The sequence below is a fragment of the Columba livia genome, chromosome 2 (genome assembly GCF_036013475.1).
Source record: "Columba livia isolate bColLiv1 breed racing homer chromosome 2, bColLiv1.pat.W.v2, whole genome shotgun sequence".
In the NCBI taxonomy this organism is placed as follows: Eukaryota; Metazoa; Chordata; class Aves; order Columbiformes; family Columbidae; genus Columba; species Columba livia.
In genome coordinates this window covers 158,345,422-158,355,648 of record NC_088603.1, presented here as the reverse complement: position 1 = coordinate 158,355,648, position 10,227 = coordinate 158,345,422, and the positions used below count along the sequence as shown (strand labels likewise).

At 49.4% G+C, this 10,227-nt stretch overlaps 1 protein-coding gene across 2 annotated transcripts in view; it reads left to right on the top strand.

The window, feature by feature from the left end:
- The first annotated feature begins 1,402 nt into the window (after positions 1 to 1,402).
- Positions 1,403 to 10,227, top strand: part of SLC45A4 (solute carrier family 45 member 4) — a 92,685-nt gene continuing 83,860 nt past the window's right edge. The window contains exon 1 of one of the 2 annotated variants that reach the window (XM_065054492.1): positions 1,403 to 1,551. The gene's annotated coding sequence lies outside the window, so the exon portion shown is untranslated. Of the gene's footprint in view, positions 1,552 to 1,974; positions 2,114 to 10,227 lie in introns of those variants that run through there. The other variant, XM_021290599.2, reaches the window with a different exon arrangement.

Here is a 10,227-nt window from a genome sequence, read left to right as displayed (position 1 = left end):
TGAGAGGGGATCTCATCAATGTTTATAAATATCTCCAGGGTGGGTGACAAGAGGATGGACCAGACTCTGTTCAGTGGTGCCCAACGACAGGATGAGGGGCAACGGGCACAGACTGAAGCACAGGAGGTTCCATCTGAATATGAGGAGAAACTTCTTTCCTTTGAGGTGCCAGAGCCTGGACCAGGCTGCCCAGAGAGGTTGTGGAGTCTCCTTCTCTGGGTACATTCAAACCCACCTGGACACCTTCCTGTGTGATCTGCTCTGGTGACCCTGCTTTAGCAGGTGGGTTGGACGGGATGATCTCCAGAGGTCCCTTCCAACCCCAACCATTCCGTGATTTTGTTATGATGCAGGGATGCACACAAGGTTATGTAGAGTCCATGCCAAGGTCCATAACTAGGCAACTCCTAGACCTGGGCTTCAAGAGAGAGAAAGGAAGGAGGTTTGCTGTAGCTAAAGCTACATATAGAGACTTGGAGAGCTGAGCTGGGTTCAGAGCCACACAAGCCTTGGGGCCTGATCATCGAACTTTTCACTTTTTCCTCCAACCTTTCACCTAGCCAAGGCTAAAGGAAAACACCACGTCCTTGTGCCACGCAGGTTCCCAACTAAGGCCAAGGCAGACATTAAAACTCCTGGCCATGCCATGGTCCTCTTGCGGTAAAGAGTACAGGATCCTCCCAGCACAAGGACAGGCACCCCAGAGGTAGGTGATGCGTTTGACTCCCCACCACCAACAGGTTTCAGCCTGAATCCTCTAAGCATCTGGTGCCCTTTCCCTGCCTCCCTGTCACCCCAGGGCTTCAGCACAGTGACATCCATCCCCCTCCCTGACAGGCAGGTGATGAGGCTTGAGAAACGCTTGATGTGAAGGACCTGGCAGCAGAAAGGCACTTGGTCAACCTGGGGAGTTGTGAAGCATCCATCCAGAGGAGAGCTTAATCTGAACAACCTGGCTCAGAAAAGCCAGGACCAGCAGAGTCAGGATCTGCTTAAACCACGTGGTGTCTGTAAGACCAGCTTGAGTCAAAAAGCATCAGCATTCACGCTATAAAGGTATCTCTGCTGCATGTCATGGTACATGTTCACATGTTCATGTGCCCTTCATCTCACGTTGCTGAGGACAGGGTTCCTGCCTCCCCATGGATATACCATTTGTTTTCTTTTTAACGTGCATTTAACAACACCAAAGGCAGAAAAGAAACTTCTCCCTTTGCAATCCAGCCCAGAAAATCCTGAGTTGTAACGCAGAGGAACTTGTAGACCAACACTTTTACCTCTGGGTCATAAACAATCACAAATATTAGAAGGGATTTTTTATTTATTTATTTATTTTTTTCCTTGCCGGAATATGTGCTGATCTCATTCATCTTGGGAAAAGCACAGGGTGTTCTCATCCAGGCTATACCTGGCAAGCTGCATCCACTGTGACAGAGGGAGCGAAGTTCTGAGCGAGCTCTGCAGTGGCTGCTGACGGGCTTCTTGGGGTTTATTTGATGTTTTGAGCAAGAGGCCGGCTTCTTCACCTGGCATTCTTGGGAGAGATGAAGGGTAAGTCAGCAAATCAGCTTCATGCACTGCGAGCATCCTCTGCTTTCAGCCATGGCAGAATCAGCTCAGGTCAGGATTTGCTGGTAGCTGGGTGAGAAACGTCTGCAGGGCTTTCTCCTCCCCACCTCTCCTGGAAGGAGAAAGCGAGCAAATATATATAGATATATATTTAATGTGCTGCATGGAGGCAGGTTGCAGGAGCTGTGGTACCCGGCATGGCTCAGCAAGCACTGCCAGGGAAACCAACAGTTCCTGATGCTATTTTAAACATGGGCAGAAAACGCGAGCTAGCAACACCGAATTCGACAGGGCTGCGCAAAGCTCCCGTAGAGCAGGGATCCCCCCCACCGCACGGCGATGTGTGGGCTGTGGGTTTGTTGAGAATATTTGCTACCTACAGCGTGGATTTGACATATCAGCTGGCAAACCGCTATCCGGATGCCTCGGTATCGCGCAGGCACCTCTGTTTCAGTCCTCGGGAGAGCAGCTTTAGCTCCGCTGGCCGGGGGTTAAAAATGCATCGCAGCTAAAACTGCTCAAAGGGATCCGCGCTGCCGCCAATGTGAGTGCTCCGTGCCTGGAAGTTGCATGCCTGGCTCCCAGGGGGGATGCAGCTCTTGCCGGGTGACTGCCAAAAATCACCCCTGCCCTGCTAGGGAACATCTTGCCTTGCTTGCCTGGGAGAGGATGGAAAAACGGGGGAGAGGATGGAAAAAGGGGCGCGTTGTGGGATTGCTGCAGCCAGCAGGCGCTGCTGAATGAAATTAAAGGTGGTGTCTGAGAATAAAGATGCCGTAGCAACCCGTAGCTTTAGAATAATGAATGCTGCAGGTCTGGCTACTGCAGGAAAAGTCCCCTTTGTAGATCGTGCTGTTCCCGGGGAGAAGAGCAATTATGCGGATTCTGCTGCAGCTCGTTTTGGTCGGGTTAATTTGGGAAGAGGGTGTTTGCTGGCAGCTAAAGGAGACCGGTTAATATGCAAAATTACCAGACCTGGTTGCTGTTTGGAAATGGTATAATAAGGCAGGAAACACAGCTCAGTGTGATTTACCTTCTGAGGTAGGCAGGAGAGGAGAGAACTTAGTTTAGAGGGTTCCTTAATTTAAAAAAAAAAGAAAATATTCCAAAGATAGAGCCTGTTCTGCAAAGCCCAGACACCTCGATGATGGGTGTTGCTGAAACCAGCTGTCCTGCCTGCCATCTGAATGCCAGGCCTTTCCGGAAACGCTGTTTGTGCGAGTAAAACAGCTCAGGGGAAAAAAACTCAGGGGAGTTTGTTTTCACACCTTGGTTTTGTGTGCATGTGTCTGTGTTCACGGGGAGGAGGCGTGAACTGCTCACCGTACCCCAGGTCTGACTTTGCAGCCGTGGTTTTACTGTCGCTGTGACACTGGGTGTTACGCAGGGCTGTGCTTTTAAGAGGAGAGCCGCGGTTGCGGTGTAACGGGATGGTTATTCCTGGTGCTTCCCAATGCTCGCAGTTTTTTAGTGCCTGGTTCTCAAAAGCTGATGCCAAACACCCAGTGCTACCAGGGGACCTCCTGCGTGGATGCAGCGAGGACATGAGGGCTGAGACGCTGGGGTGATGTAGCAAAAGCGCCAAGGAGGGGGAGTTGGCAGCATTGATTTGGACAGAGTGAAGATGGGGAATGAGGGCAAATAGCAGCAAATCCTCCTGCAAAGGAGGTGACCGGGGATCAAAAGGGAGAGATGGCATCTGTGTGCACTTGAACAGTTGGTGGGGTATGTAAGAACATATGGATGGGATAACAGGGACCGCTCTCCATACAATGAATGGGTGTCTGTGCCCACCTGCGGGTGCACAGAGCCACCAGTGAGAGACCACGCATACTTGCAAAAACGGGACTTTTGCTCATTCTCTACTTCTCTATTGAACTTTGCATCGCAAACTCTGCTTTAGCTCTTCTTCCAGAGGTAAAAGAGCAGTCGCTGTGAAACCTGTTTTTTTAAAATCAGTAGCAGAAGGGACCTAAATCACAACCTTCCTCCTGCATAACTTTATTCTTATTTCCAGTGGCTGCTTCAGGACTCATCATCACCAAACTATTCAGCAGCATAACGGCACTTCTGCAGAAATAGCAGTCTGCTACCGAGTGCTACTTGATTGTTTTTCCACTGGTATTTGCCCTAAATTTATGGTTCGTATTGTTTTGTTTAATGCTGCTGAGGACAAAGGGCCCTGTGTACTGAGCAATCATATTAAAACAGCCTATTAAAGCTCCCCCTGTGAGACCACAGGGGCTGACTGCTGTGGCCTTTGGTGGCAGTCGTGCTGGTGTTTTAGTCTTGAAGATCACAGGAATGGAGCATAAAGCATCACTCTTGTTGAAAGGGAGGAGGTCTGGTGGTAGGAGAGCAAAAATGGCACATGAGGAAAGGTTTGCAGATCTCTGATGTGCAGGAGACCATCCAGTTGCCTTCACAAAAGGTGGAAAAGGAGAGAGAGGCACCCTGTGGATGTCAGTCCAAGAGGGAAGCTCAGCCAAGGTCAGTTTGCTGGTGCTCATGCCCCTCACGGTGGGAAGGTGGGAGGGGGAAAATGCTACACCCACTTCAACAGCAGACTATAAACAGGTTTCCAATCCCTGCAAGGCAAAGCAGTGACCATGCTTCACAGGCGGATTAAGGGATCGCTGGAGATCCAGGTTATGAATCAGCATTGAGGACAGGCTGAGAGAGTTGGGGTGTTCAGCCTGGAGAAGAGAAGGCTCAGGGGAGACCTCATTGTGGCCTTTCAGTGCTTAAAAGGGGCCAATAAGAAAGATGGAGACAGACTTTTGAGCAGGGCCTGTTGCGACAGGACAAGGGGTGATGGTTTTAAACTAAAGGAGGGAAATTGAGGCTGGACATGCAGAAGACATTTTTTACACTGAGGCAGGCAGGGTTACAGGCTCGGGGAAGAGTGGTTGGAAAACTGCCTGGCAGAGAGAGATCTGGGGGTGTTGACTGACAGCGGCTGAACATGAGCCAGTGTGTGCCCAGGTGGCCAAGAGGCCACCAGTATCCTGGCTTGTGTCAGGAATAGTGTGGCCAGCAGGACCAGGGCGGTGACCATCCCCCTGTCCTGGGCACTGGGGAGACCAAACCTTGAATCCTGTGTTCAATTTTGGGCCCCTCATTAAAAGAAGGACATTGAAATACTAGAGAGAGTGCAAAGAAGGGAATGGAGCAGGGGAAGGGGCTGGAGCACAAGTGTGATGGGAGCGGCTGAGGGACCTGGGGGGTTCAGCTGGAGAACAGGAGCTGAGGGGAGACCTTCTGATCTCTGAACTGCCTGAAAGGAGCTTGGAGCATGGAGGGGGTTGGTCTCTTCTCTCAAGGAACAAGCACCAGAATGAGAGGAAATGGCCTCAAGTTGCACCAGGGGAGGTTTAAATTGGATATTAGGAAGAATTTCTTCACATAAAGGGTTGTCAGGCATTGGAGCAGGCTGCCCAGGGAAGTGGTGGAGTCACCAGCCCTGGAGGGGTTTAAAAGGTGTTTAGATGAGGTTCTTAGGGACATGGTTTAGTGCCAGAGTTAGGTTATGGTTGGACTCAATGATCCTGAGGGTCTCTTCCAACCGAAATGATTCTATGATTCTATGGTGAGAGCCTGGCCCAGGTTGCCCAGAGAGGTGGTGGATGCCCCATCCCTGGAGACATCCCAGGCCAGGCTGGACGGGGCTCTGAGCAACCTGAGCTGGTGAAGATGTCCCTGCTCATGGCAGGGGTGGCACTGGGTGAGCTTTGAAGGTCCTTTCCAGCCCAAACCATTCTACGATTCTATGATTCTATGATCTCCAACATCCCAGAGCAAGGGGGATTAGATCACACGCAAACACCTTGCTAGCGGCTGCGTGCACACGCTGAAGCAACCACATAGCCTGCAGCTCCCACACAAAAACCCTGACCTGAATGGCAGCCAGATCATTTTTTATGAGAATATACCATTCTTGAGCAATTTTTCCAGCACATCCCACGCAAACAGTTTTTCCGGCATGCCAGCATTTACCGTGTCATGCCAGCTTTTCTCTTTTCCTACATGTAAGGAGGGCTCTCATGTATCACTTAGTGGCTCTGTGCTGATGACCACAAAGTCTGAGGACCAAAATCATGCAGTAAACCCATGCAGGTTTCACTGACCCCATTTCATGTAATCAGTTCTGCCGAAATCAGACACGATCCCACCTTTTTGCGAAAGTCTGAGGCCTCCGGTTTGTCATGTATACACCGATCTAATAACACATCCTTCCTCTTCCCATCACCACAACAGCCTTCCCAGGAAGGGCACACTGACTCTTCCCAGTTTGCGCCCAGTGGCTTGCACAGCTGAAGCAGCGTTGGTCCTTCAACACTGCTGCTAGCTATTGGTTTCCATGATATTTTGCTAAATTAGCTAAATTCTTGGTGGTAAAAAAGGGCTCTGGAGGGAAAATGGAACAGTGATTATAAAGTCACAGTTGATGTCCAACTCCCTTCCCAAGTGAACCAACGTACCCTGTGTAATCTGACCTGGATTTTGAGCTTCTGTGAAAACAGGGAGTTTTCAAGACCTTATTTCATCCAATTTATGAACTTGCACCACACCTCAGGGCAATGCGATGTAGTAAATAATGCTCGGAAGTGGCAAATGCCTAGGGAAAACTGTTCCATTGCACAGTTTTACAAGGGAGAGAAGCAGCAAATCCGGGAGTCACGTAAAGGTGTCCCTCTGCAAGGCTGAACGCAGACTAACCTGTCTCCTGTATGTGTCCTTTCAGACCCATTTTGGGCTATTTGATGTGATCCTTAGCTAACTGTCAGAAACAGCAGCAGCTTCTGGCTGAGAACACAACTGTGTTGTTACCTGGGGACTCCTGTGTTTGCTGTATTCGTGAACATTGAGCAAATATTGTTTGGAACAGGCTGCCCAGGGCAGTGGTGGAGTCACCATCCCTGCAGGGGTTTAAAAGGCATTTAGACAAGGTTCTTAGGGACATGGTTTAGTGCTAGAGTTAGGTTATGGTTGGACTTGATGATCCTGAGGGTCTCTTCCAAACAAAATGATTCTATGATTTTATTCTACGTGGTTATTAGGAGAGAAGCAGGATGAGCCGGGTCCTTCTCAGTTTGTGGTGCACAGGCCACTCACCATGGCCAGAGGATTCACTGTGCTTTGGCAGGGAGGAGAGCGAGTTTCAGACATCAGTTCTCACATGCGCAAGCCAACAGATAAAGTAATGATAAACACACAAAGAAAAATGCGGCTTAACTTCGCTTTAGCGACTTATGAAAACCACAGCAGCAGTGCTGCACAAAGGGGGATTTGCATGCTTAAGTCCAAAGATTAAGCGGCCAGAAGAGTGAAAAAACGTTGGCAACTGCTAATATGTTATGCAGCTCTTGTCTGAGCATCCCCAGCATCTGAATTTCCCCCTTCACGATCTGCATTGGGCTGCAGAGCAGCCGGCTATTGGGAAGCTTTGGCAGTAACGGCGGAGAGGCTGGATGCTCTTGGCATCTGTTTTGACAAGTCTATTGTGTAGATGGGTTTGCAGAGCTGAGCTGGGTACTGAGGAGAACAGTGGCCTCTTCTACGACTGGGCAAGAGCTGTGGCTCCCCACACGTTGTACAGGATCCGCTTGGGCCTCCGACTCAAAGCCCCATGAGCGATGGAGACGGGACCGCGTCACCCCTTTGTGTGAAGTCTGGGCAGACACATCCAGGTCACTCGCTCCAGACAGCATTCACGACCTGCGTTTTTGCCATCTTCCCGTTGCCCAGAGGGGAGCTCGGTGCCTTGGCAGCAGCCCTGCCTCTGTCCCCAGGGTCCCTGGGTTGTCCTGAATGCTGGAGCATGGCCGGAGCGTGTGGCAGCTTGGACACTTGGGAGGAGGCCACCGCGTCCTGCTTGGATGTGATGCGCCTCACGCCACGCTGCCTTTCGGGTTCATTTAGGCACACGGCTCATTCTTCATTAGCTAAAGGGAGATCCAAAACCAGGATTTAGCTGTAGCTCACCCTCCTTCTCCTCCTTGATCCTCTAGGATGAATAAATACAAAAGAGAATGAAGGTCACCCACGGCCAAGGCAAGTCCATGCTAATCTCGCTCTGGAGCCTTGGTGGACTCCAGCATTCAAGCTCTGGGAAAGGGATAATTGAGCAGGAAAGGCCAGATTTTGGCAGCTGTGAAAAGGAGAGGCACACTTTAGCCATGCCATAGAGAGAAAGGTGAGAGTTTCCCTCTGCTCCTGGGATTTGGACACTAAGGGTACACGGGACAGCAGACTGGAAGATGAAAGATGGTGCCACACTTGTTGGGCTAACAGGGAGGGACCACACTGGAGAAAACACAGTGGCTCAAAGGTGACTTTCAGACCCAGGGGGCAGCTCACCTCTGTGCATACCCCTCCTGTGGCATTTTCAGTAGATGCCCTTGTATGCATTTGAGAAGGAAAGAAAATCTGTCCGATAGTCCGTTCTTCTAGCAGATCTTCCCTTTTGCTTCTGAGGCCAGATGTTCATCTCAAAAACAGCCCTTTCTCTGCTGTGTCAAAGAGAGAACTGAAAGTGCAGCATCAGATGAAAAAGACGAACTCTCTGCACACAAACCCGACACCCTCTGCAACAACCGAGAGGCCGGAAACTTCATTTGCTTTGTTTCTACACAACCGATCAATTGAAACCAATCAATGGAACACTGCGGGTTTGCACGTTCCTGCCTCCGCGACGCGGGTACGTGGTGCCGCCTGATCTGAACAGCAGATCAGAATGAGTGCACACGTGAACACAGGCCAGTGCACACGTGAACGCACACCAGCGCACACGCGAACGCACACACATGCAAACACACGAACACACGCTCCTCTAGTGGGATCTCAAGTCCTCATTTGGGCTCCCAGTGGGGAAAGGCCAGTTCAAAGCAATCATCCTGGGTGACGGGATATCTCGCATATGTCTAAGTATTGTCTAAAGCTCAGCCTGGATAAAACTGGGTTTTTATATCCCTTTCCTCCTCAGTGTTCTCACTAAATTCAGCCTGGAGAAGAGAAGGCTCCAAGGAGACCTTATTGCAGCCATTCAATGCTTAAAACGGGCCTGTAAGAAAGATGGGGACAGACTTTTAAGCAGGGTCTGTTGTGACAAGGGTGATGGTTTTAAACTAAAGGAGGGAGATTCAGGCTGGACATGAGGAAGACATTTTTCACACTGAGAATGGTGAGACCCTGGCCCATTGCCCAGAGAGGTGGTGGATGAACCATCCCTGGAGACATCCCAGGCCAGGCTGGACGGGGCTCTGAGCAACCTGAGCTGGTGAAGATGTCCCTGCTCACGGCAGGGGTGGCACTGGATGAGCTTTGATGATCCCTTCCAACCCAAACTATTCTTTGACTCTATGATTCACCTGGTTAAAATCTTAGTCTTTTACCCATCTAGTTAACTATCACCCTTATATTTTTAGGGAGTCTTTGGAAGGGCTCCTCAGAAAAACCCCCATAAGAGCCACCCCCAGTCCCCCGTATTTGCTGCCGGGATCTGCACAATGCCACACAATATAATGACAAATATCATTTTCCTTCCCCATGTTCCCCTGTTTGCCTGAGCCTCCCCGTTTTCCGATGTCTCAATCTTGGAATTGCAAATGTAAGGGTTTGTTGTGTAGCACAGTTTAGCCCAGCTGCAGCTTCTCATCCTATGGCAACAGAAACTAGCTATAAATAATCAGGTGGTGACTCATTAAAACCAATAACCTCAATAATTAGGCTTACTTAACATTTCCAATTATATAAACAACCAAAAAAAAGTCTTGAGATTTTCCAATATTTTTTACTTTTCCAGTTTCTCACACAGAAATTATCAGTATCGGGCACTTGTTTCAGTCAAATTTCCTCCCCACACAACAGCAAATGCATAGTATGGGGTGAAATATTTGCTTTGCCCATATTCCACTAGTGCTGGAGACTCTGCAGCGCTTTTTCCCTTCTGAGTAAGGAGGAGCCCGACTGCAGCCCTGCACTGTTCCAGCTGCCACCGCTATAGGAAATAACATAGGAAAATAACTAACTAACTAAATAACTGCAGGCAGAACTGTCCAAGTTTCGAGTTCCTAAAAAAAAAAAAAAAAGGCAAAAATATGTGTTTAAATCAACAGGGATAGAGTCTGGATGCAAATTTCTGTCTGGATTTGAGGCTCAGTGGGTGCATCTCTGCAACCAGTTGAAGTTGTACCCTGGGTACCACCTCTTTTCTGCTATCTGCCCCTCTCTAAATAACCCTTACCTGCCCATTGCCTCTTGCCAGCATGTAGAAAGAGTCATGGACCAAGACAAGAGCTCTTACGCACTCCCAAAAAAGCCCCAGCAAGTACAAAAATACAGTGTTAAATATGAAAAGTGCTTGTGGAGGGAGATCAGCTTGCTTTGTTACGCAGTTTTATGTCCTGGAGTTCCTTTTGATGTAAATGTGTGAAATTACACATTTATTGCAAGATTGAAATGTAGCCATGGCAACGTGATTATCAAACGGTTGCATATGGAAGTATAAATCCATACATGTTTCTGGCTGGCGAGATTAGGCCACCCAGGGACGGGACTCAATCTATGCCAAGCTCAGACCTTCCGTCTCCAAAAGGAATCAGCTCTGGCTTCTGTGCTTGGGAAAACTGCATTTCTTTGCATCCAAATTGTCTCCAT